The sequence below is a fragment of the Macaca mulatta genome, chromosome 9 (assembly GCF_049350105.2).
Source record: "Macaca mulatta isolate MMU2019108-1 chromosome 9, T2T-MMU8v2.0, whole genome shotgun sequence".
NCBI classification, from domain to species: Eukaryota; Metazoa; Chordata; class Mammalia; order Primates; family Cercopithecidae; genus Macaca; species Macaca mulatta.
The window spans coordinates 38,605,023-38,630,622 of record NC_133414.1 but is presented as its reverse complement, the minus strand read 5'-3'; the positions used below and the strand labels follow the sequence as shown (position 1 = coordinate 38,630,622).

At 44.7% G+C, this 25,600-nt stretch overlaps 1 long non-coding RNA gene across 1 annotated transcript in view; it reads right to left on the bottom strand.

Annotated features, from left to right (window-relative positions):
- The window catches only part of LOC114669916 (uncharacterized), a 50,950-nt gene extending 35,847 nt beyond the window's left edge, over nucleotides 1–15,103 (bottom strand). Inside the window, exons 1-2 of the long non-coding RNA XR_013397794.1 lie at nucleotides 14,961–15,103; nucleotides 1,202–1,265 (exon numbers count right to left, since the gene is read on the bottom strand). This is a non-coding gene — a long non-coding RNA (uncharacterized LOC114669916). The remainder of the gene's footprint in view (nucleotides 1–1,201; nucleotides 1,266–14,960) is intronic.
- Nucleotides 15,104–25,600: the final 10,497 nt, after the last annotated feature.

The window sequence follows — 25,600 nt, the reverse complement described above, 5'->3', positions numbered from 1 at the left end:
TCCCATCTTGGGCCATTCCCAAAAGCCCTTTGATAGAGGTTGAGGCTTGAGAAGTGGTGTAGCATGTACAGTGAACATGCATGATGTATACTCCATCTCCATAGGCTGGAGGCATTCTAAGTGCTGCAGATCAGATCTGGACAATAAATGTCAAGAGTTACCACCACCCCACAAAGAACTAGACATCTGTAGACCTGCTGAGGAGCCCAGTCATTCAAAGACAGGATGGAGTTCACAGAGACTCAACGTCTGCCTCTGAAGCTTTTCTTGGTAGGATTTGAAAACTCAGAAGATGCTTTAAATCCTCACCCTAGTGAACAGATGCTGGTTCCCTCGTCCTTGGCCTGACTGCAGTCAGAGAGCCCAGGAGTTAGCCCATTTTCTCCCTCCATTTTTGGTATGAAAACAGCCACTGGCACAGCACCCATGGATTTAGGATGGTAGAGTGCATGGTCTGGATGCAAAACCTTTGCCCTGAAATGTGGCATCAACACAAATACAGACTGCAGATTTTTCATCTTCCTCTGGTGATGACTCATCATTAGTGTCCACATATGTAAGCTTTGATGAAATACTACTTGTTATTAAATAACCCTCAGCTAGTACAGCTCACTCTTCTGGAACTGTAGGAAGTGTTCCTATATCTTTTTTTCTGATTAAACTGATTAATACCTAACAATGTTCAAATATTTGGCTAATCTCAGGGTTTTTCTAAAATTGAGACTGAATAAAACTAAAATTGAGCTGCTATTGAAAACAATCTAGAAGAAGAAAAGACATTTAATAAGATATGGGTTATACAGGAGGAAAAAACTGTAAATAGAATAGGCTCAGGAATTAGCAACATATCGGGTAAAAATTTTTGCATTGGTTTAATTTCAACATAAACACATGTGAAAATCCTGCTGGGTATCAGAACTCAAAAGACAGAATGAGAACAAAAACTGAGCACATTTGCCTCAAAATAAAAAGTGCCAGGAGAACATTCTGAAGACGTGGACCTTTTCTGTAGAATCACATTCTACCACCACCCACCCTCCACCTTCAATAACGGAAAGCATGCTACAATAATATGAGTCATCTCCCAATGCTTTGAGTTAATCCATCATAGAGTATTAGCACTGAGACATTGCATATGTGCCTGGCATCCTTTCCCCCAAAGTAAACAACAGAAAGTCACACAGGCCTTAACACATTATACATTAATTCCATCGACAGTGTCCTGAGACTCAGGATAGATAAAATACTGCAGGTGAAAGCAGAGCCTGTGGAATTTTATTTTAAACAATAGATGAGAAAATGTCTTTTGTTGGGAAAAAGACAGTCAAAAAGGTTGTTAAAATATATGCTGTTTATTATGAATTATTTGGGAACTCAAACTTTGCCTTTTATCTTATGGACTTCTAAAGCTAGACTAACAAGGCCACTGAATGTGTGCCCCACCTGCTGTGAGCCATCAGCTTGCACAGGTACCAGGAGAAATAGGAAGGCTGGGCACTTATAATCTACATCTTAGGCCAAGAACAAAGAGAATCCGATCCACTGTGGAAGCTTTGTTTCCTCTCATTCAAAACAAGTCCTCAGAGGGCAATGGTCTGAGCATCTCTATGCTCCCAGGCATTGTACATGGTCTCAGTGGATGAAATTGCATCCATATACGAGAGTTATTCAGCAATTTGTTAATATTTCCACTAGGCTAGCCCCTGTGAGCTAGCCTGGAAACTTTGCTGCTATTGGAGAATACTGCATTGCAATGCTGGGAATGACTTGACTTCTCTTTCTGCATGTAGCACTTGAGTAGAAGGGGTGCTGGTAATTTAAAACAGTGTTCTCAAGCACATTTTATCTCATAAGGCATGAATTAGGGAAAAAAAGGTTCTAAAATATTCCCTGTCTGAAATCTACAAGTGAATGGCCTAACATTAATATTCATAGATCATCAAGTGAGTTGTTAAGCATTAGCCACTGGCACATCACTTAAGTCTCACCAGGAGCCAGGATTTTGTGTGTTCTGCATCACAACTTTGACAAAGTAAGCCCCATTATCTGAAAATGGCTTACCCCTGAGTGGTCCAGGCTTCATTTAATCCCACATCAAGGGGACAGATGACTACAGAAGGGACAAAGTAGGGTTGTGGCTACTGACACATGAGTATGAGACTTGTGACTCTTCAGTCTACCTAAGAGCATTTCCAGGTTCTTAGAGACTTTTAAAATAAATTGATTGATTTAGGATCTTACTTTCCATTTTTTGTTTTGGAAATTTTTTTCCTGGACTCCTTTTGTATGCAAGGATAGCCAGTCAAAGTGTTTAATTCTAAACATGGATGAAAATGTAAATATAATGTGCTTCCAAATAAATTAGTTTAGTTAGAAAGTTAAAAAAATCAAGGCCTATTTGTATATAGAAATAGCTCATTTTCTCTTATTTCCATTTAACTGCTTATCTGAGATTATAATAAGAAAATAAAGGCCAGGTATGGTGGCTCATGCCCTTAATGCCAGCACTTTGGGAAGCTGAGATGGGGGCATCACTAAGGTCAGGAGTTCAAGACCAGCCTGACCAACATGGTAAAACCCTATCTCTACTAAAAAATACAAAAAATAACCAGGTGTGGTGGTGCTGAAAGGAATGAGACACATCCCCCATATATCTCCCAACTTCCTGAGCCCAGCACAAACACATTCCTCCATATTTCTTTCAAACTTCAGAAAAACACCACCTGGGAAATCTCCGATAAGGAAGCAGCAGGAACCACTAAAAAATGCTAAATGTATAATATTAACCAATTGTAATGTTGTAACCGAGAGAATTACCTTGTTCCCCTGTAACTTTACATATCCTGTTTACATCGGGCTATAAAAAGCAAGCACTCACATTGTTCGGGGCCCTCTTGTATGCTGTGGAATGGAGGGACCAAGTTCGAACTTGTAGTAAAGATCCTTGCCGCTTGGCTTTGACTCTGGACTCTGGTGGTCTTCTTTGGGGAACAAACGGTCTGGGCATAACATCTGGGAGCTCGTCCAGGATTCCCCAAGCCCACCAGACCCCTGGTCAACGGATCTACTATGATCGATCTACTGATAGGTGAGCCGGCTCGTCTCCGTTTGTCTGTCTGTGTCTGTTCTGAACCTGAATCTGTGACTCGCAAGGTCTGAAACTGAAGCTGGCGCAGTCCTGGTGGACGTGCTATAGGACGGCCATCGGAGACCAGTGGGAGACGTCCCCTGGCTCTCGTCTGATTTTTATCCGAGCGGCTGACTCTGACCCGGGTTACCAGAGCGCGCTTGCGATCTGTGCTGCCGGAGCGCGTTTGCGATCTGGGCAGCGGCTGACTCTGACCCGGGTTACCAGAGCGTGCTTGCGATCTGAGCTGCCGGAGCGCGTTTGCGATCTGGGCAGCGGCTGACTCTGACCCGGGTTACCAGAGCGCGCTTGCCATCTGAGCTACTGGAGCGCATTTGTGATCTGGGCAGCGGCTGACTCTGACCCGGGTTACCGGAGCACGCTTGCGATCTGTGCTGCTGGAGGGCAGTTGCAATCGGAGCAGCTGACTCTAACCCGGGGTACCGGAGCGCGTTTGCGATCTGTGCTGCCAGAGCACGTTTGCGATCTGGGCAGCAGCTGTTTCTGACCCGGGCTGCCAGGCGCGCTCGCAATCTGAGCTGCCAGAGCGCGTTTGCGATCTGGATAGCAGCTGTTTCTGCCCCAGGCTGCCAGGGTGCGCTCGCGATCTGAGCTGCCGGAGCACGTTTGCAATCTGAGCAGCAGCCGTTTCTGACCCGGGCTGCCAAAGCGCGCTTGCGACTAGATATCATTAATGTCAGATTTCCTTCACAGGGATTCTAACCCACATTCCTTTACAGGAAGAGACTACAAATTATTACAGGATGGGTAATACCCAGAGCACTCCCCTATCTCTCCTTACAAGTAATTTCAAAGATGTAAGAACAAGGGGCCATAATCTTAGTTTGGAAATCAGGAGGGGAAAGCTCATTACCCTATGCCGCTCCGAATGGCCTGCCTTTGATGTGGGATGGCCACCCGAAGGGACGTTCCGACTTGATGTCATCACTAGAGTAAAGTCCAAGATTTTCCTACCTGGGCATGTGGGCCACTTGGATCAAATCCCATATATCCTCATATGGCAGGACCTTGTTGAGAACCCGCCTCCTTGTCTGTCACCTTTCCAATTAGCCCCTGAACCTTGTAAGGCACTGGTTGCTCGGCCGCTAAAATCCAAGCAACCAACTGCCCCCCCCATCCTGTTCTACCTGAAAGCGGGGACCCACTGTTCACAGAACCCCCTCCGTACTCCTCCGGGCCCCAGGCCCCAGCCCCCTGGCCTGAGCTGCAGGAAGGAGCAGGTGGACGGGAGGAGGCCAACGCACCCGGACCCACCCCCCGGGCTGAGCCGCGGGAGGGAGCAGGCGGACGGGAGGCGGCCAGCACACACGGCCTGCCGAAAGGGAAAGTAACTTTGAAAGGCCGACAGGGTGGACATGAGGGTGCACTTTGCGGGCTAGCCCCCCCCCCAGCCACCTGACTCCATGGTGGCTTTACCCCTTCGGGAAATAGGACCCCCAGATGACAAGGGAATCCCCAGGCTCCAGTACTGGCCATTTTCTACCAGTGATCTGTATAACTGGGAGACCCAGAGTGCTCGGTTTTCAGACAACCCCAAAGATTTAATGGCTTTACTGGATAGTGTCATGTTCACCCACCAGCCCACTTGGGATGATTGTCAGCAGCTCCTCCAAATCTTGTTCACAACAGAGGAACGCGAGAGAATACAGGTAGAAGCTAGAAAGCTGGTCCCGGGGGACGACGGTCAACCGACTGCCAACCCCGACCTCATAAATGCGACTTTTCCTCTGACCAGGCTGGCGTGGGACTACAACACGGCAGAAGGTAGGGGACGGCTACGCCTTTATCGCCAGACTCTAATGGCGGGTCTCCGGGCAGCTGCTCTCAAGCCCACTAATTTGGCTAAAGTATACTCTGTTCTGCAGGGAAAGACAGAGAGCCCAGCTACCTACATAGAAAGATTAATGGAAGCTTTTAGACAGTACACCCCCATAGACCCAGAGGCTCCAGGAAGTCAGGCAGCTGTTATAATGTCTTTCGTAAATCACACAGCCCCAGACATTAAAAGGAAGCTCCAGAAATTAGAAGACTTAGAGGGAAAGTGGATTCAGGACCTCCTTCAGATAGCCCAGCGGGTTTATAATAACAGAGATACTCCAGAGGAAAAGCAAATAAAGGCCACTGAAAAAATGACCAAGGTCCTGGCAGCAGTGGTACAGAAAGAGCATCTACAGCCAGAGAACACCCAACCTAGGCGGCCTCCCAGGCATGATAATCTGAGCAAAGACCAATGTGCCTACTGTAAGGAAGCTGGCCACTGGGTAAGAGACTGCCCCAAAGAGAAACAACGAGGACAGGGACCCCCTAGGTCTACACCCGTACTAGTCACTCAAGACAAAGACTAGGGAAGACGGGGTTCGGACCCCCTTCCCAAACCTAGGGTAACTTTGCAAGTGAAGGGGTCCCCAGTCCAGTTCTTGGTTGATACGGGAGCACAGCACTCAGTCCTAGTTAAAACTAATGGAAAATTATCCTCCAAGTCCTCGTGGGCACAAGGGGCCACAGGAGTTAAGAAATACCCATGGACAACACAAAGGACAGTAAACCTCGAGGCAGGAATGTAACCCATTCTTTCCTGGTCATCCCTGAGAGCCCCTGTCCCCTATTAGGGAGAGACCTGCTAACTAAAATGGGAGCACAGATCCATTTCCTCCCTGAGGGGCCCGTTGTGACCAACTCCCACAATCGGCCCGTGTCCGTCCTGACTATAACCCTAGAAGATGAGTACCAGCTCCACCAGGAGCGAGCGGCCCCTGACCAGGACATAGCAACCTGGCTCCAGCAATATCCAGAAGCTTGGGCGGAAACGGGGGGCTTAGGACTAGCAGAACACCATCCTGCCTTGTTTGTTGTACTTAAGCCTGGGACAGACCCCGTGCGGGTACGCCAATACCCGATGCCCCTAGAGGCCAAGAAAGGAATTGCCCCACATATCCGCCAGCTCCTTGACCAAGGGGTCCTTCGCCCATGTCACTCGCCCTGGAATACTCCATTGTTGCCGGTACGAAAACCTAATAGTGGAGAATACAGACCTGTACAAGATTTAAGAGAAATCAATAAGAGGGTTGTGGACATACACCCAACTGTGCCTAACCCGTATACCCTCCTGAGTACCCTAAACCCTAAACATCAATGGTACACTGTTTTAGATTTGAAAGATGCTTTCTTCAGTTTGCCTTTAGCCCCTCAGAACCAAAAGCTCTTCGCCTTCGAGTGGAATGACCCTGGAAGGGGCATAAGTGGCCAACTGACATGGACCAGGCTGCCGCAGGATTCAAAAACTCTCCTACCCTGTTCGATGAGGCCCTCCATGAAGACCTGGGTGAGTACCGACATAAACACCCTGAAATAACTTTACTACAGTATGTTGATGACCTCCTGGTTGCTGCTGAGACCCAAGAAGCTTGTATTCAAGGGACCAAGAGTCTCTTACAAGCTCTGGGAAATCTAGGCTACCGAGCCTCGGCAAAGAAAGCTCAAATCTGTAAGCCAGAAGTAACATATCTGGGGTACCTGCTAAAAGGAGGGCAGCGCTGGTTAACAGATGCCCGGAAGCAGACTGTTCTGCAGATCCCCAGGCCACAATCCACCTGACAAGTGAGGGAATTCCTGGGGTCGGCGGGATTTTGTAGACTATGGATACCTGGGTTCACAGAACTGGCTAAACCCTTGTATCAGGCAACACGGGGGCAGCAGCCATTTAATTGGACAGACAAAGCCGAGTCGGCTTTCCAACAGATCAAAACAGCCCTACTCTCTGCGCCTGCACTGGGACTACCTGATGTCACCAAGCCCTTCCACTTATACGTGGACGAGAGTAAGGGTGTCACCAAGGCGGTAATAACTCAGAACTTAGGCCCCTGGTGGAGGCCGGTTGCCTACCTGTCAAAGAAGTTAGACCCAGTGGCTGCCGGGTGGCCCCCTTGTCTCCGAATGATTGCAGCCATGGCTCTGATGGTACAAGGTGCTGATAAACTTGTCATGGGTCAAGAATTGCGGGTCGTTACCCCACATGCCATCGAAGGTGTACTCAAACAGCCACCTAATCGATGGATAAGTAACACCCGGCTCACTCACTACCAAGGACTACTACTAAATCCTATCAGGATAACCTTCCTGCCCCCAACGACCTTAAACCCTGCCTCGCTGCTGCCCAACCCGGACCTGAACGCGCCACTCCATGATTGCACCGAGATACTAGCTCAGGTATCTCGGTGAGTTCAGGTACCTCAGGTACCTCATGGAGTTCGAGAGAACCTGCAGGACCGCCCACTCCCTGACGCTGACCTCGTCTGGTTCACTGATGGGAGCAGCTTCATGCATCAAGGCCAGAGGTACGCTGGAGAGGCAGTGACTTCGGAGACTGAGGTAATCTGGGCGGAATCCCTGCCCCTGGGGACATCGGCCCAGAAGGCTGAACTGATAGCGCTCACCCAAGCTCTTACCTTAGGGGCAGGGAAGAAGCTGACAGTATATACAGACAGCCAATATGCTTTTGCTATGGCGCACATACATGGGGCCATTTACAGGGAGCGAGGGTTACTAACGGCTGAAGGAAAAGAGATAAAAAACAAGCAAGAGATCCTAGCCCTGTTAACAGCGCTATGGAAGCCAGAAAAGTTCGCCATTGTGCATTGCCCAGGGCATCAGAAACCAACCACTCCAACTGCTCAAGACAATTTTCTGGTAGACCAAACTGCAAGAAATGTGGCAAAGGCTCCCAGCCAACTCCTTGCACTCCAGGTCCCTGACCGGGGCCCCCGCGACTTGCCATATTTCCCTGATTATTCAGAACAAGATCTCCAGTGGATTGACAAGCTTCCCCTGAAACAGATCCAGAATGGGTGGTGGACTGATACTAATGACCAAACTATCCTACCAGAAAAATTAGGACAACAAGTGTTAGAACACATCCATCGAACCACCCACCTGGGTGCTCGGCGGATGATAGACCTGATCAGACGCTCTAAGCTCAAATTCAGACATACAGCCGAGATGGCCAGCAGCATCGTGACAAGTTGCAAAGTCTGCCAGCTTAACAACGCCTACCCCCAGTCCCAGGCTGCAGTGGGAACAAGGCTTAGGGGAACCAGGCCTGGTATCTACTGGGAAGTAGATTTTACTGAAATAAAGCCAGGAAAGTATGGGTATTGGTACTTACTTGTCTTTGTAGATACTTTTTCAGGGTGGACTGAAGCATTCCCAACCAAAAGAGAAACTGCTCAGGTTGTAGCAAAGAAAATTCTGGAAGATATCCTTCCCAGGTATGGCTTCCCCGTCCAGATAGGGTCAGATAATGGGCCCGCCTTCGTCGCTAAGGTAAGTCAGGATTTGGCTTCCATCCTTGGGGCAAATTGGAAACTACATTGCGCTTATAGGCCCCAGAGTTCAGGACAGGTAGAGAGGATGAATCGGACCTTAAAAGAGACCTTAACTAAATTGACTATGGAGACTGGCGCTAATTGGGTGGTCCTTCTCTCCTACACTCTGTTCCGGGCCTGTAATACCCCTTACAGACTGGGCCTTACCCCGTACGAAATCATGTATGGCAGACCCCCACCCCTGGTTCCCAGTCTAAAAGATGATCTGCTCAAATCTGAAACAGAAAATGTCTCTGAATTCTTATTTTCCCTACAAGCCTTGCAGAAAATTCATCAAGAAATCTGGCCCAAGCTGAAGGAACTATATGAGACTGGTCCCCCACCAACACCCCATCCGTACCAGCCGGGAGACTGGGTCCTGGTTAAGCGACACCGACAAGAGACCCTAGAACCCAGGTGGAAGGGACCACTCCAGGTACTCCTGACAACACCCACCGCCCTGAAGGTAGAAGGCATCACGTCGTGGATCCACTACACCCACGTCAAGCCAGTGGACCCAACCTCCGACCTTCTGGGACCAATCACGGCAGCATCTGAAACACTGGCCACATGGACTGTGGACAGAGCTAAGAACAACCCCTTAAAACTCACCCTGCGCCAGCAACATAGCTCACTGCAAACATGCAGTTAGGTAGTCTAGCCCTAACGCTAGCCGCCCTAGTGGCCGCTGGGGAAAACATCAAACCAGCATCTAATCCCTTTGTCTGGAGATTCTGGCTTTATGAAAACCGAACCCACCCTGGACAACCTCATAAGTCGGGGAAATTATTGGCCAGTGCTGATTGCCCCTCCTCAGGGTGCAATAGCCCAATCTTACTAAATTTTACTGGCTTTCAAATAGCCAAACTAGTGACACCAATAATATGTTTTGAGTTTGATCAGACTGAATACAATTGTAAACACTATTGGTGGCACCAAGATGCCGGCTGTCCTTATAACTATTGTAACATCCATAGGTCCCGTTATTGGGGAGAGAAAGAACAGTTGGACCCTAAGTGGCCCTTCCATCGTAGATGGGATGGAGACTTTTCATATACATGGATAGTTAGAGACCCCTGGAACTCCCGCTGTACCAAGCCTCAACATGGGGCTGTATACTACTCCCCCTCCTCCACATGGCCTAGCAGTCACCTCTATCTGTGGCGAGGCCTAGTGCAGGTACTGCCCCTGGTCCACGGGAATATCCAACGACAGGAAAACAGACTAACACAAGACTTACATCCTTTCTCCTGGTTAAAATTATTACAGGAAGGACTAGAGCTTGCTAACCTTACAGGACTTCACAGCCTGTCTGGCTGCTTTCTGTGTGCCACCCTAGGGCGTCCACCGCTAACCGCTGTCCCTCTGCCATGGGGATCCTCTACCTCTGCCCAAGCTAACAACCTCCGAAACCTCTCATATGCCCCTATCCTAAACGTGCCCCTATACCTAAACCCCAGTCAGGAGAAGTTTCCCTACTGTTTCTCAGGAACCAATTCCAGCCTCTGCAGCATCACTGCAGTGCCCCCTAATATCACCCTAAGGGCTCTGCCGGGCATATTCTTCTGGTGTAATGGGGCATTATCTAAGGACCTATCTAGTCCCTCTGTTACCAACCTACTGTGTCTTCCTGTCACATTAGTTCCCCGGTTGACTCTACTAACTGCTGGCGAGTTCCTAGGGTACACCGGTAACTGGACTAGTACTGCTATTCACCCAGTCCCTAGACCGAGACCTGCACGAGCCATATTTCTCCCCCTCATTGCAGGAATCTCCCTCACCGCATCCCTCGTTGCGGCCGGGATAGCGGGGGGAGCCCTAGGTCACACCCTCATAGAAAGCAACAAGTTGTACCAACAATTTGCCATTGCTATGGAGGAGTCAGCTGAGTCCCTTGCCTCCCTTCAGCGGCAGCTCACGTTCTTAGCCCAGGTAACCTTGCAGAACCGGAGGGCCCTAGACCTACTCACTGCTGAAAAAGGTGGTACATGTATGTTTCTGAAAGAGGACTGTTGTTTCTACATAAATGAATCAGGGCTTGTAAAAGACCGAGTCCAACAGTTATGCAAGTTAAGCGCTGAAGTAAAAACACGGCAGTTTGCTTCAGCTACAGACCAATGGTGGAATTCCTCTGTTTTCTCTGTTAGCCCCCTTCCTTGGACCCCTGCTAAGTCTACTATTTCTGCTAACCGTAGGACCTTGTGTTGTTAACAGAATTTTGCAGTTTGTCAGAGAAAGGCTTGACACTGTTCAGCTCATGGTCCTCAGAGCCCAATACCAACCTGTAAACGCTGAAACAGAGTCAGACTTATAAGACCCAAGATTGGCTCTAGAGTTACCTGAAAAGAAGGGGGGAATGAAAGGAATGAGACACATCCCCCATATATCTCCCAACTTCCTGAGCCCAGCACAAACACATTCCTCCATATTTCTTTCAAACTTCAGAAAAACACCACCTGGGAAATCTCCGATAAGGAAGCAGCAGGAACCACTAAAAAATGCTAAATGTATAATATTAACCAATTGTAATGCTGTAACCGAGAGAATTACCTTGTTCCCCTGTAACTTTACATATCCTGTTTACATCGGGCTATAAAAAGCAAGCACTCGCATTGTTCGGGGCCCTCTTGTATGCTGTGGAATGGAGGGACCAAGTTCGAACTTGTAGTAAAGATCCTTGCCGCTTGGCTTTGACTCTGGACTCTGGTGGTCTTCTTTGGGGAACAAACGGTCTGGGCATAACAGTGCACGCCTGTAATCCCAGTTACTTGGGAGGCTGATGCAGGAGAATCACTGGAACCTGGGAGGCAGAGGTTGCAGTGAGCCAAGATTGCACCACTGTACTCCAGCCTGGGTGAAAGAGAGAGACTGTGTCTCAAAAAAACAAAACAAAAGAAACAAAAACAAACAAAAAAAGAAAAGAAAGTCATTCTAGAATTGGGGACTGTATTGTTTGAACAAAGGCAAAGTACAAGACATACAGTTAGATAAATGAAAATGAGTTTCTCTGTATTCAGTGGCCTTGAGCTTGTATTAGTTTTATAAAGCAATACTAACACATTTCTCCTAAATGAGAACTGGTACACAGCAGCTTACTTAAGAATGTTGTCATAGGCAAACATTTTCTGTGAATATAAACTAAGGGATTCTAAAACAGTTTTGGGTAATTTAAAATTCATACTTCTAAGACAAATATTCATTAGCTAGGTATCACATATACTCAATCAATTATTTTAATAAAAGATAGGTTTGGTTCCTCATGAAAAGTTTGGTTAAAAGGACAATAGTGTAGGCATTTTATGGAGTTCCAAATCTGACTTAAATATTGTAATAATAATGGGTCTGTATCCAGAAAGTTGACAGACTCCAAAAAAAAGTGACTGAATTGTCTCGTTCTGGTTCTCTTTACTTTCTCTTAACAGCCAGGTCTTGAAATTCAAGTGAAAAACTGCGGGAAAAAAAATGAGAAGGTGCAGAAAGATGGAGCAACTCAGTTTCTTAAGCACTCAAAGAAATATATTTGAAAAGGTAGGCCTGCTTTGCCCTGGAATTTAAAAGCTCTTTCCAAAGAGAGTGATGACCATGAAAATTTAAAACAAAACAAAACATCCTTAAGATTGATCAAAGGTGGCTGGTCACAATTGCTCAGTCCTGTAATCCCAGCAGTTTGGGAGACCGAGAAGGGCAGATCACAAGGTCAGGAGTTTGAGACCAGTCTGGCCAACATAGTGAAACCCCGTCTCTACTAAAAATACAAAAGATCAGCCAAGTGTGGTGGTGTATGCCTGTAATCCCAGCTACTCAGGAGACTGAGTCAGGAGAACTGCGTGAACCCGGGAGGCGGAGGTTGCAGTGAGCTGAGATCAGGCCATTGTACTCCAGCCCAAGCGACAGTGTTAAACGTCGTCTCCAAAAAAAAAAAAAAAAGAAAGAAACAAAGAAAGAAAGAAGAGAAAAGAAAAGAAAAATTTGACCAAACTCAAGATGAAAGAACAGCAGCATCACCTTGGAAGCTCCCTAACATCAACATGTGTTGCTATCACAAAATAAGACCTTCAGCTGCTCCTCAGTTCCCTCTCACTACTGTAAACCTATTCTGGGAACTTAAAGGTACATCATAGCATATTGTGCCTCAGGAAATATTTGACAACATATATCCAATGATGAGTGGTTGGAGACAATCAGGATTAATATTTTTGTTCAATGTATGTGAAGAAAAAACATGTTTTCTAAAGCTGCAAATTCAGAAAGATAAATCACATAAAGCACTGTAGCCTTCTCAGAGGAAAACAATTCACAACATCTTTCTTCTCCTTGGAAGAAGCCTATGAATTTACTTGCCTCAACAAATATTTTTGGTTTGGAGTATAATATGAGACATAATACGGGTCTCATGATCAAAGAGAAAATGCCCAAATAAACTCACCAAATTCTTGTCTTTGAGGAGAGGGGTGAGTATGGTTTAAATATTAAATAGATATTACAAATTGAGCATATTAAATAGATATTACAAATTGAGTATAGCTTAGATATCAAATAGAGATTACAAATTTGGGCAAATACTCCAGGTGGCCGCCAATATATACTATCTTTCATGCTCCCCTCAACAAAACAAGACAAAAATGCCTTTCAGAAAAGTGCCTCTAGACTTCAGTAGTGGTCTTTCTAGCCCAGCCCAGAAATGAGATGCTGTGGGCTCCTGGAAATAGCTGAGTTCTGGGGCTGTGATGCCAGGCAGTGGGCAGCAGTTTGTTCCTATGGGCAAGACTATGCTTTATTTATCTAAAACTAACTTATCTTTGCAAAACTGAACAAATTTAGCAAGGGATTATGTTGTGTCACAATAGGGCATATCAGCTGAAAGAGCAAATAACAGAACTAATATTTTAATACAGTATATCCATTAGATTAAGAAAACAGCTTTTCTGGCTATAATCCTTTTATTTCCAAAGGATTATGACTCTGTTATTTTCAGAACATGGTTTTACAAAAGAAAATAGAAGTAGTGGTAAATCAAAGCATTTAAGAAATTAAAATGATTTACTTTTCATGAACAGTGAAAAAACTTAATGAATGGGGAAAAAAAAACAAGAAAATATGACTCTAATATTCTTTCTCCCCTCTCTCTTTGCATTGGATATCATTGGTTGTCAAGATAATGCCAAAATGAAGACCTTCCCAAAAGACATCCTTGACTGTCAGGCAAGAAAAATTCTCAATGCATGTGGGAGAAATGGTGAGATAAAAATGAAATCTGACGTCTTTACCTGTAAGGTTTGAATTAAAGTCTCAATTGTTAACCTCAGGAACCCAAAATAATTGTGTTTGCCCAGAGTCTCAATTTTCTTTTTCTTTTTCTTTTTTTTTTCTTTTTTTAAGACGGCATCTGGCTCAGCTGCCCAGGCTGGAATGCAGTGGTTCAATCTCAGCTCACTGCAATGGCCATCTCCTGGGTTCAAGCAATTCTGCCATCTCAGCCTCCAGAGTAGCTGGGATTACAGGTACCCATCATCATGCCTGGCTAATTTTTGTATTTTAGTAGAGATTGGGTTTCACCATGTTGGCCAGGCTGGTCTTGAGCTCCTGACCTCAGGTGATCCACCCACCTTAGTGTCTCAAAGTGCTAGGATTACAGGTGTGAGCCACCACACCCAGCCCAGAGTCTCAATTTTCAAGGAAGTTGCCACGTATTTGCAGGAGAAATTGGGACCACCAAAAACAACAATCAGTATTATGTTTTTTAAGCAGCCCGTCTTTTTGCTCATGGATAAAATTAAAATTTACATGATCTTGGAAATTAGTCCCTACATTTATATTGCACACAAGACATTTTGGAAGTAATACATTTTGAAAGAAAAAAATTGAGTAGTATTTTCTATTTTACCTGCATAATAGTGCCATCTTTGTGATTGATTTTCTCATAGACCTGTGAGCTACCTCTCTAGAAGAATTTATTGTAAATATATCTATTTGGGGATGTTTGGAAAATGAAGAATACTTCACTCTTCTAATTTGAAGTGCCTTACCTATATACAGTTTTTCTCTTAAGCATGGGATATGAAGCTGGGCCATATTTGTGATCTTTGTGATCATATAGCAAGCACTCAGTTAGGTATAAACAGAGATAAATTTTGAGCCATACTTTATCAACTTGATGGAGTTTAGAAACTCTGCCTTACAAGGCAGCATCCCTACTGACTTCACAGGTTTTCTCAAAGCTGCTTTTTGTCTATATATTTTCCTATAATGACATATCCTTTCTTTTCTTTTTCTTTTTTTAAGATACAGAGTCTTGCTTTCTTGCCCAGACTGGAGTGCAGTGACATGATCACAGGCAGTGATACTGATATACCTGATACTACAGGTATACGCCACCATGCCCAGTTAATTTTTAAATTTTTCTATGGCTGTCTATATTTTCATATCAAGATAAAGCACAAGTTTAGATTTACCATTTCTTTTTCAAAAATAATCTTTTACTAGGAGGTAGCAAGAGACCCATTTCTTCAGAATTCCAGTAGTGCTCATATTCTGGGTCAGGGATTGTGGGAAAGACAATTCCAGGGATAGATGAGCCCTGCACTCATCTCTTCAACTTATGCTTTCCATGCCACATCTTCAATCAAACAGGCAGTAAAAACCAGAAATAATCCCAACCAGAAGTGTGCATAGTTCAGGATCACAATTGCTTTCAAGAAACAGAAGTGACACATGTTTGAGTATTCTCTCTTTCAAAAATGGTGCAATGCAATTTCATCAAGACATGTATTTCACTACACCAAAGCAACAATTACTATTACATTTAATGAGAGGCAACCCATGCACTGGCAGGAGGTTCAAGGGGACAGAAGGGGCTTGCTCCTCTCTGGAGCCCTATCTCCTCTCACCTCCATCCTTCTAGTTTGACATGTGATCTTCTCTCTCCCTTTTATAAAGTGCTTCCAGGCCCTTTTTATTAGGATGCTGTCCCAAATCCTTCCAAAAGAAAGATTTTGGAGCTACCAACACTGCTTCATTGTGTAATAAACTTCTCTTATTAACATTCTTCATTCATCCATAATCATCTCCTTTTTTCCTCACTGCTCATCCATTTATGGAGCTAGTACCCATATCATAGCTACTTGGTCAGGGCATGGTGATACTCCCCACTTAGGAGAGGAAGATGACTAGGTTATAGCTCTTGCCCTCAGAAAATTAAAAACCTTCAGAAAATTAAAAATTAAAAATCTACATTACACCATGGAATATGGTATATATCATGAAAATATCCTATGGGGTTTCTGAGAGGACTTCTTAAAGATGAAAAAGTAAGGGATGTACCTGGAAAGATGAACACAACTTCAGCAGACAGAGACAGGTAGAAGGAGAGAGATTCCAAGTAGAAGGATAAAGGAGAGGGAAGAGCAGCAAAGAATGTAGCTTTCAGGAAGATTTTCTGGTTTCTGGCACTGGTCACAGATAGCTTGGGAGGAAACAGGCAGAGAGGGTTTTGGGGAAACAGAGCTGCAGGGCCAAGTAAGATGTTAGGTGAGTTGAAGAAAGAACTTAGGGCAAAAGCAGAGGGAGGACGGGAGGTATTTACTCTGAACAGAGATGACAGGGTGGGGAGGACAGATTGGTTTGAGTAAGCAAAGGCCAGGAGCATGAAGCAAGCATGGAATTGGGAGGCTGGCCTAGAAGCATGGGTCACCTGGGAAAAGGACAAAAGTATGCCAAACTCTTTGTATTCACTAAATTTCTTTTCTGGAGTCCTTAACCATTTGATCTTACTGGACTAGAAGTTATACTAGAACTCACTGCAAAGTGGAGTGAGGCTTACAGAGGGAAAACAGCAGAGGGCCTAATGCAAGATTAACCTTTTCAGGGACCCCTGCAGGGACTGATAGGGCTAAGAATCGGGGAGGCCTGGAACAGCTCACTTTACAGTATAATGAGAACAGACTCACCTGGCTCAGGCCTGGCATCCAATCATCAGCCCTCTGGTTTCCATTTTTTGCTCCAGCTGAATGGCCACATGTACTGCAGCCATTGTTGCTCCCTTTGCCCTTCAGGGTGTCCTTCCCTAGCACCTATCCCCAAAGCACCCCCACCCCCTCACTCTAATTCTGAGCACTCAACTTGCCCATCAGGCCAAGCCTTCTCCTAATCACAGCCCTCCTACCTCTGAGTACCTTCACAGAGCCCTGTTCGTTGTGCTTGGCATTTTATGACAACTAAACCAAAAAAGCTTTCAGGTTTGAAAAAAAAAGAGCCAAAAGTCAGTTCTGGCAGGGGAGAATTTGTTCTTTGTCTTAAAAAAAACAAGAGTACCAGCTTTTGATGGAAAAATTTCAAACCTCAAACAGTGAGTTCTTTTTGCCCCATCAATTAAATCTCTGAGAATTCATCCTAAGGAAAAAAGAAAATGTGTAAAGATCAAGCACAAGAATATTCATGAAAGTGCCATACTATCACATAAACTAGAAATAGATGTCCCAGAAGAAGATCTATAAATATACTGTGGCAATTATATACAATGAACTTCTGTGCAGCAATTAAAGTAATATAGAATTATAATAGATGTCATATTCTGCAACTACTGCATAATACGAGATCTATGACAACATCTCATAGACAACCTATGAAAGGGAAGGGAAGCACGATTGACTCAAGCCTCAAAATTAAACTTGAAATGTTATCCACAGATGAGGTAGGTATACCCACAAGTTATATCATCTTACACATCTTTATTATGTTACATCTGTATTATGTGACATATCAATATATACCATAATTTTCATAGTCCTGTTTTGGTATTTCCTCACTTTAAGCAAACACATTCCGGAACTTCAAAAACAGTGGACATCCAAGACCTGATGGACTTAAGAGTACCTACCTTTATGTATACACTTTAATATATTCAAACCAAATTCATGGAACAGTATGTGGAAACAAGTTCTGGGTGGCAGGACTAGTGATCTGTATTGTCATATCTCTTTACCTGTCTCTATTTCCTGTTTCTTCTCCATAATAGTAAAATTCAACTTTTCCTCCCAAACCAAGGAAACTACAAGAAAGAAGTTGGATTTGCCTGCTCCTTCTGCCTCCTATTGTAATACTTCTGAGGTAAAAAGCGTCTCTGGAGTCCAGCCAGGACCTTGGATTTTGCTCATGCTAGAAATGCACAGGGTGGTGCTTGGTCCATGGAAGGTGGACTTGTTCAAGCTGTAGTTCTGATGACACAAGTGGGATAATTAACAAGGTACATTTATTTTTAAAAGTACTGCTGATTTTACAACACTAAGGTATTACTTAAAATAGATCATGACTCATAGCTATCCCACAAATATGTAAAATATCATGTATCAATAAAAATAGATTATTTCACTTAGAACTGTAGTTGCTGGAAAATAATGAACTTTGAACTCTCCTGTTGAAAATACAAAGCCCCTCTCAAATGAGCAGAGGTTAGATGGAGATCTGGAAGTATTGTTGTGTTGCTGGTCTTCAAAACTAAGATCTGTAAGTATAGCACACATTGTAATTAATTTTAAACTAATTTTAACTAGTTCAACCATTATGGAAAACAGTATGGCGATTCCTCAAGGATCTAGAACTAGATATACCATATGACCTAGCCATCCCATTACTGGGTATATACCCAAAGGATTATAAATCATGCTGCTATAAAGACACATGCACACGTATGTTTATTGCGGCACTATTCACAATAGCAAAGACTTGGAATCAACCCAAATGTCCATCAGTGACAGACTGGATTAAGAAAATATGGCACATATACACCATGGAATACTATGCAGCCATAAAACTGGATGAGTTTGTGTCCTTTGTAGGGACAAGGATGCAGCTGGAAACCATCATTCTTAGCAAACTATCACAAGAACAGAAAACCAAACACCGCATGTTCTCACTCATAGGTGGGAACTGAACAATGAGATCACTTGGACTTGGGAAGGGGAACATCATACACCGGGGCCTATCGTGGGGAGGGGGCGGGGGGAGGGATTGCACTGGGAGTTACACCTGATGTAAATCACGAGTTGATGGGTGCTGACGAGTTGATGGGTGCAGCACAGCAACATGGCACAAGTATACATATGTAACAAACCTGCACGTTATGCACATGTACCCTAGAACTTAAAGTATAATAATAATTAAAAAAAAAATTAAAAAAAAAAAGTTGTGTCTCAGAAAGTTTCCTACTGCCCTGATTTTTACAGATGAATTGAGATCTGGAATCCTAAAATCATTCTAAGGCAATATCTTAGGTGTCATATGCCTAGGAACCCACTGCAGTAAATTACAGGAAAGTGAGGCTCAGGTTGGTGAAATTCTTGATGCATTAGGACACAAGCTGGTGAGAGTTGAAGACAAAATTAGAGGCTTGTCTGATTGTAAGGCCATTGAGCTGTGCAGCAATGCCCTGGGGTTAAATAACAAAGAATATTAATGAAAGACACTCATGAACCTGGGGATCAGGATTAGAGAATGCATTAGTTTCAGCCATGCTATTACTCATACACACCACAGAGCGCCAGGACCAACTGTTTATAAATGTGTTGACAAACTACAAAATTTTTTGTCTCTTTCTCTCTCTCTCTTTCTTTCTCTCCCTGTCTCTATTTCCTATTCCTTCCTTCCCTCCCTCCATCCCTTCCTTCCTTCCCTCCCTCCCTCCCTCCCTCCCTTCCTTCCTTCCTCTCTCTCTCTTTCTTTCTCTCTCTCTCTCTTTTCTAGAGTAACCAACACAACATAAAATCTGTTTGTGTTCCCCCATTTTACAAACAAAAATTTAAGTCTGCAACTTGCCCCAGGCATCTGCAGCAAAGTGGATTTGTCAACACCCAAAGCTGCTGATCTGCCCCTGCATGCTGCTCCCTGCCCTAAGTGTGAGGAGGAGGAACTGCCCTCTTTTCACCTGCACCACCCTGGGCAGAACAGAGCATCTCCATAATACTTTATGCAGAAATATCCCTTCTATTTAACACTAGGCGCCAACTTTAAATTTTAAATAAAGGAAAATCTGGACCACTTGCAAAGTTACAAAACAAAAAGAAACACAGGAGGTAAATGTTCGAATCCATTCTCTACTCTCAGCATTAACACAACAAAATAAAACAAAACCTGCAACAACAATCAGATTTGTAAAAATACTTGTAGTCAGAATCCCTACTTTATCTTCTCAACAATTTGGCTTTCCAAAATCATTGGTTTTCATGAGTGTGCATGTCAAAAGTTAAATCCCATTCTCATGTTACCGTGAGCTGTTTTAGAAAGGGTGGGAATGGAAGTTCCAAACGCACTTGCTAAAGGTGGCTGTGAAACGCTGACAGTTAGTAACTGTGCATCCTTCGAAGAGCTTGACTGAGCTGCAGGTGTGCTGAGTTCAACCATGACCTGCTGGGAATGCACATTCTTAGTGCAGGAGAAATGAAATTGGCTCTAACTCTGCAATGCAGCAGAAAAAATAAAATGGCTAGACATGAAGAATTATGCCTGAAATTCCAGCAATTTGGGAGGCTGAGTCAGAAGAACGGTTTGAGACCACTCCTGGAAAAAGAATGGTCTATTTGAGACCAGTCTAGGAAACATATAAGACTTCTCTCTCTACAAAAAATAAAATTAGCTGGTTATGGTGGTGTGTTGCGGGAAGTCAGGGACCCTGAATGGAGGGACCGGCTGAAGCCATGGAAGAAGAACATAAATTGCGAAGATTTCATGGACATTTGTCCATTCCCCAATCAATACTCTTGTGATTTCCTATGCCTGTCTTTACTTTAATCTCTTAATCCTGTCATTTTCATAAGCTGAGGATGAATGACACCTCAGGACCCTGTGATGATTGTGTTAACTGTACAAACTGTTTGTAGAGCATGTGTATTTAAACAATATGAAATCTGGGCACCTTAAGAACAGGATAACAGCGATTTTCAGGGAACAAGGGAGATAATTTTAAAGTCTGACTGTCTGTGGGCCAGGCAGAACAGAGTCATGTCATGCACATCCGTGTGAAGAGACTACCAAACAGGCTTTGTGTGAGCAATAAAGCTTTTTAATCACCTGGGTGCAGGCAGGCTGAGTCCAAAAAGAGAGTCAGTGAAGTGAGATAGGGGTGGGGCCGTTTTATAGGATTTGGATAGGTAAAGGAAATTATAGTCAAAGGGGTTTGTTCTCTGGTGGGCAGGGGTAGGGGGTCATAAGGTGCTTGGTGGGGGAGCTTTTGAGCCAGGATGAGCCAGGAAAAGGAATTTCACAAGGTAATGTCATCAGTTAAGGCAGGAACAGGCCATTCTCACTTCCTTTGTGGTGGAATGTCATCAGTTAAGGCAGGAACCAGCCATCTGGATGTGTACATGCAGGTCACAGGGGATATGATGGCTTAACTTTGGCTCAGAGGCCTGACATTCCTGTTTCCTTGTATTAATATGAAAAATAAAACAAAATAGTGTTGAAGTGTTGGGGCAGCAAAATGTTTTTGGGGGTCGTATGGAGAGATAATGGGCGATGTTTCTCAGGGCTGCTTCAAGCGGGATTAGGGGTGGCATGGGAACCTAGAGTGGGAGAGATTAAGCTGAAGGAAGATTTTGTGGTAAGAGATGATATTGTGGGGTTGTTAGAAGGAGCATTTGTCATATAGAATGATTGGTGATGGCCTGGATGAGGTTTTGTACGAATTGAAAAACTAAATGGAAGACACAAGGTCTGAATAAGAGAAGGAAAAAAAACAGGTATTAAAGGACTAAGAATTGGGAGGACCTAGGACATCTAATTAGAGAGAGTCTAAGGGGATTCAGTGTAATTACGTGCTTGGTTGGTGAGATTTTAGGCTCTAAGTTTTTGGGGTGCAGTTCAAGTTGGGCTGGTGTCTGGAAAGAGACTGGGACCTAATCAAAAGGAGTGTCCACACAGGAGTTCAAATGGGCTGTAACCTGTAGCATTCTGAGGACAGGCCTGAATTTTGAGAAGGGAAAGTAGTAAAAGTATTGTCTAGTCCTTTTTAAGTTGGTGGCTGAGCTTGGTGAGGTCTGTTTTTAAAAGACCATTAGTCTGTTCTACCTTTTCTGAAGATTGAGGATGGTAAAGGACATAAAGATTTCACTGAATAGCAAGAGCCTGAAAAAATGCTTGGGTGATTTGATTAATAAAGGCTGGTCTGCTATCGGACTGTATAGAGGTGGGAAGGCCAAACCAAGGAATTAGGTCTGACAGAAGGGAAGACATGACTGCAGTGGCCTTAGACCCTGTGGGAAAGGGCTCTACTATCCAGTGAAAGTGTCAATTAGACCAAGAGGTATTTTAGTTTCCTGACTGGAGGCATGTGAGTAAAGTCAATTTGCCCATCCTGGGTGGGGGCAAAACCTCGAGCTTGATGTGTAGGGAAGGGAGGGGGCATGAGAAATTCCTGAGGAGTAGTAGAATAGCAGATGGAACACTGAGAAGTGATTTCCTTGAGGATAGATTTCCACGATGGAAAGGAAATGAGAGGTTCTAAGAGATAGGCTAGCAGCTTGTAACCTACATGCAAGAGGTTATGAAATGATGACAGAATAGCATGGGCCTGTGAGGCTGAAAGGAGATATTTTCCTTGGTCTAAGAACCATTTGCTTTGTGTGGGAAGAGATTGATTGGTGGAAGTTTCAGTGGGGGAGTAGGTGGGAGTGACCGAGGTTAAGGAGGAAAACTGCCTTGAGGGATAGAAGATGGAACTCTAGCTGCTTTTTTAGCTACCTTATCAGCATAAGCATTGTCTTGAGCGATGGTAGGGGGAAGAAAATAGATTTTGGAAGTTATGAGAACTGTAGAGAATGAGTTGAGCATAGTTTGTGGTTTTTTAGGGCCTCTGAAAGTATTAAGGCAGCGGCAGCCAGTGCACACAGACATGAGGGCTAGGCTAAAACAGTAAGGTCATGTTGTTTGGACAGCAAGGCGGATGTGGTCCTGGCTCTTGTGTAAGAATTCTGACCTTACTAACTATGCCTAGGAGGAAAGGAGTTGTTGTTTTGTAGAAGGGGTTGGGGTTTGGGAGATTAGCAGAGAGAGCACATGTGTTTTTATGAAAATTATGCCAAGATAAGTAACAGATGAGGAAGAAATTTGAGCTTGACTGAAGTAATGGGGGCTGTCTGTGAAGCTTTGCAACAGCACAGCCTAGGTAATTTGTTGAGCCTGATGGGTGTCAGGGTCAGTCCAAGTGAAAGTGAAAAGAGGATGGGATGAAGGGTGCAAAGGAATAGTAAAGAAAGCATGCTTGAGATCTAGAACATAAGAATGGGCTGTGGAAGGAGGTATTGAGGATAGGAGAGTATATGGGTTTGGCACCACAGGGTGGATAGGCAAAACAATTTAGTTGATAAGGTGCAGATCCTGAACTAACTTGCAAGCCTCGTCTGGTTTTAGGACAGGTAAAATGGGGGAATTGTAAGAGGAGTTTACAGGCTTTAAAAGGCCATGCTCTAACAGGTGAGTGATAACAGGCTTTAATCCTTTTAAAGAGTGCTGTGGGACAGGATATTGGCATTGATCAGAGTAAGGGTGATTAAGTTTTAAAGAGATGGTAAGGGGTGCATGATTGGTCACCAAGGAGGAAGTAGAGGTATCCTATACTTGTGAGTTAAGGTGGGGAGATACAAGGGGAGGATGCAAAGGAGACTTTGAACTGGGGGAAAAGGTGGCAATGAGGTATGACTATAGCCTAGGAATAGTCAGGGAAGCAGATAATTTAGTTAAAATGTCTTGGCCTAATAAGGGAACTGGGCAGGTGGGGATAACTAAAAAGGAGTGCATTAAAGAATATTGTCAAAGTTGGCACAACAGTTGGGGAGTTTTAAGAAGTTTAGAAACATGGCGGTCAATACCCACAACAGTTATGGAGGCAAGGGAAACAGGGCTTTGAAAACAAGGTAATGTGGAGTGGGTAGCCTCTGTATTGATTAAGAAGGGGACAGACTTACTTTCCACTGTGAGAGTTACCTAGATGTCTGTGATGGTCCGGTAGGCTTCCGAGGCGATCAGGCAGTGCGTCTTCAGCTGCTAAGCTGAGAAGATCTGGGAAGGAGTCAGTCAGAGAGCCCTCGGCTAGAGTTCCAGGGGCTCTGGAAGTGGGTGCCAGGTGAGTTGAACAGTCTGATTTTCAGTGGGGTCTCGCACAGATGGGACACAGCTTAGGAGGAATCCTGGGCTGCGGACATTCCTTGGCCTAGTGGCCAGATTTCCAGCACTTGTAGCAAGCTCCTGGGGGAGGAGGTTCTGGAGGAACCTCTGTCAGCTGTAGTTCAGGCGTTTGGAGTTCTTGTGTGCTGGAGATGTGGCTGGGGTTTCTCTCACAGTGGAGGCAAGGAATTGCAACTCAGAAATACATTGCTACTTGGCTGCCTGTACTTTATTATTGTATACCTTGAAGGTGAGGTTAATTAAGTCCGGTTGTGGGGTTTGAGGGATGGAATTTAATTTTTGGAGTTTTATTTAATGTCAGCAGTGGATTGGGTAATGAAATGTATATTGAGAATAAGATGGCCTTTTGACATTTTAGGGTCTAGGGCTGGAAAGTGTTTCAGGGTTGCTGCCAAATGAGCCATGAACTGGGCTGGGTTTTTCATATTTGATGAAAAAGAACCTAACTGCTAACTGATTTGGGAGAGGCCAGATAGAGAAAAAGGAGCATTAACCTTGACTATGTCTTTGGCTCCAGTCAAGACTCAGCAATGCTTGGGATTGGGACTGAGAGGACAGGTGGGAGGGAAAGAAGGACTTGGGATGAGTTGCATTGGAAACAAAGACTATGGAGGGAACTATGTGTAAAAGAATGCCTGGACGTCAGGCATCTCAGACTGTTTGCCCATTTTACGATGAGAGTTATTTAGATCTTGTTTGATGGAAAATTTGAAAGTGCCATTTTCTGGCTATTTGGAACCACTGTCGAGTTTGTACTGGGGTCAAGTAGCATTGTAGAAGGAAAAAAGGCATTCAGGTTTTAGGTCAGGTGTGAGTTGAAGAGGTTTTAAGTTCTTGAGAACACAGGCTAAGGGAGAAGGAGGAGGAATGGAGGGTGGAAGGTTGCCTATAATGAAGGAGGCAAGTCCAGAGAAAAGAGAGAGTAGAGACATGGAGAGAAGGGGTTGGGGTTTCTGGCCTTCCAGAATAGCAGGAAAGGGGTCAGGATGCAGAGATAAGGGGTTGTGGGGTTCTTGCCCTCCAGAAAAGTGGGAAAGTGGTCGGGACGCGGAGATAAGTGGTTGGGGAGTGGAGATAATGGGTTGGGGCACAGAGATAAGGGGGTCAGGGCACAGAGATAAGGGGTCAGGTGGTTCTTGCCCTCCAGAAAAGTGGGAAAGGGGTTGGGACATGGAGATAAGGGGTTGGGGAGTGGAGATAATGGGTTGGGGCACGGAGATAAGGGGTCAGAGCATGGAGATAAGGGGTCAGGGGGTTCTTGCACCCCAGAAAAGCAGAGAAGGGGCGGCGGGTTCTTTCCCCCCAGAAAAACAGAGAAGGGGTAGAGACAGGGAGAGAAGGGGTCGGGGGTTCTTCCCCTGCCCGCAGAAAAGCAGTACTTGCCACTAAGGGCGAAGGACCAAGGCAGGCATCCCTGCGTGGTCAGACAACTCTGAAACGTGGGTGAAAATCAGGCAGGTGTCCCCGCATGATTAAACACCAAGGGAACATTGTCTTCCCAAATCCGTGACCTGCGCCAGAGTTTTGGGTTCACAGATAAAATGCATCTCCTTTGTCTCTACCAGAAAAGGTAAGGAACTGAAATTAAGAGAAGGGAAAGATTGAAGTATGGTGCCAAGATTGAAAGGAGAATGAGGTTGAGGGATGGTGAGAGAGGTTGGAGAAGAGAGTAAAAAGAGGCTGCTTACTGGATTTAAAATTGGTGGAGATGCTCCTTGGGCTGGTTGGTCTGAGGACCGGAGGTCATAGGTAGATCTTTCTCATGGAGCAAAGAGCAGGAGGACAGGGGATTGATCTCCCAAAGGAGGTCCCCCAGCCCGAGTCATGGCACCAAAATGTCATGCGCATCCGTGTGAAGAGACCACCAAATAGGCTTTGTGTGAGCAATAAAGCTTTTTAATCACCTGGGTGCAGGCAGGCT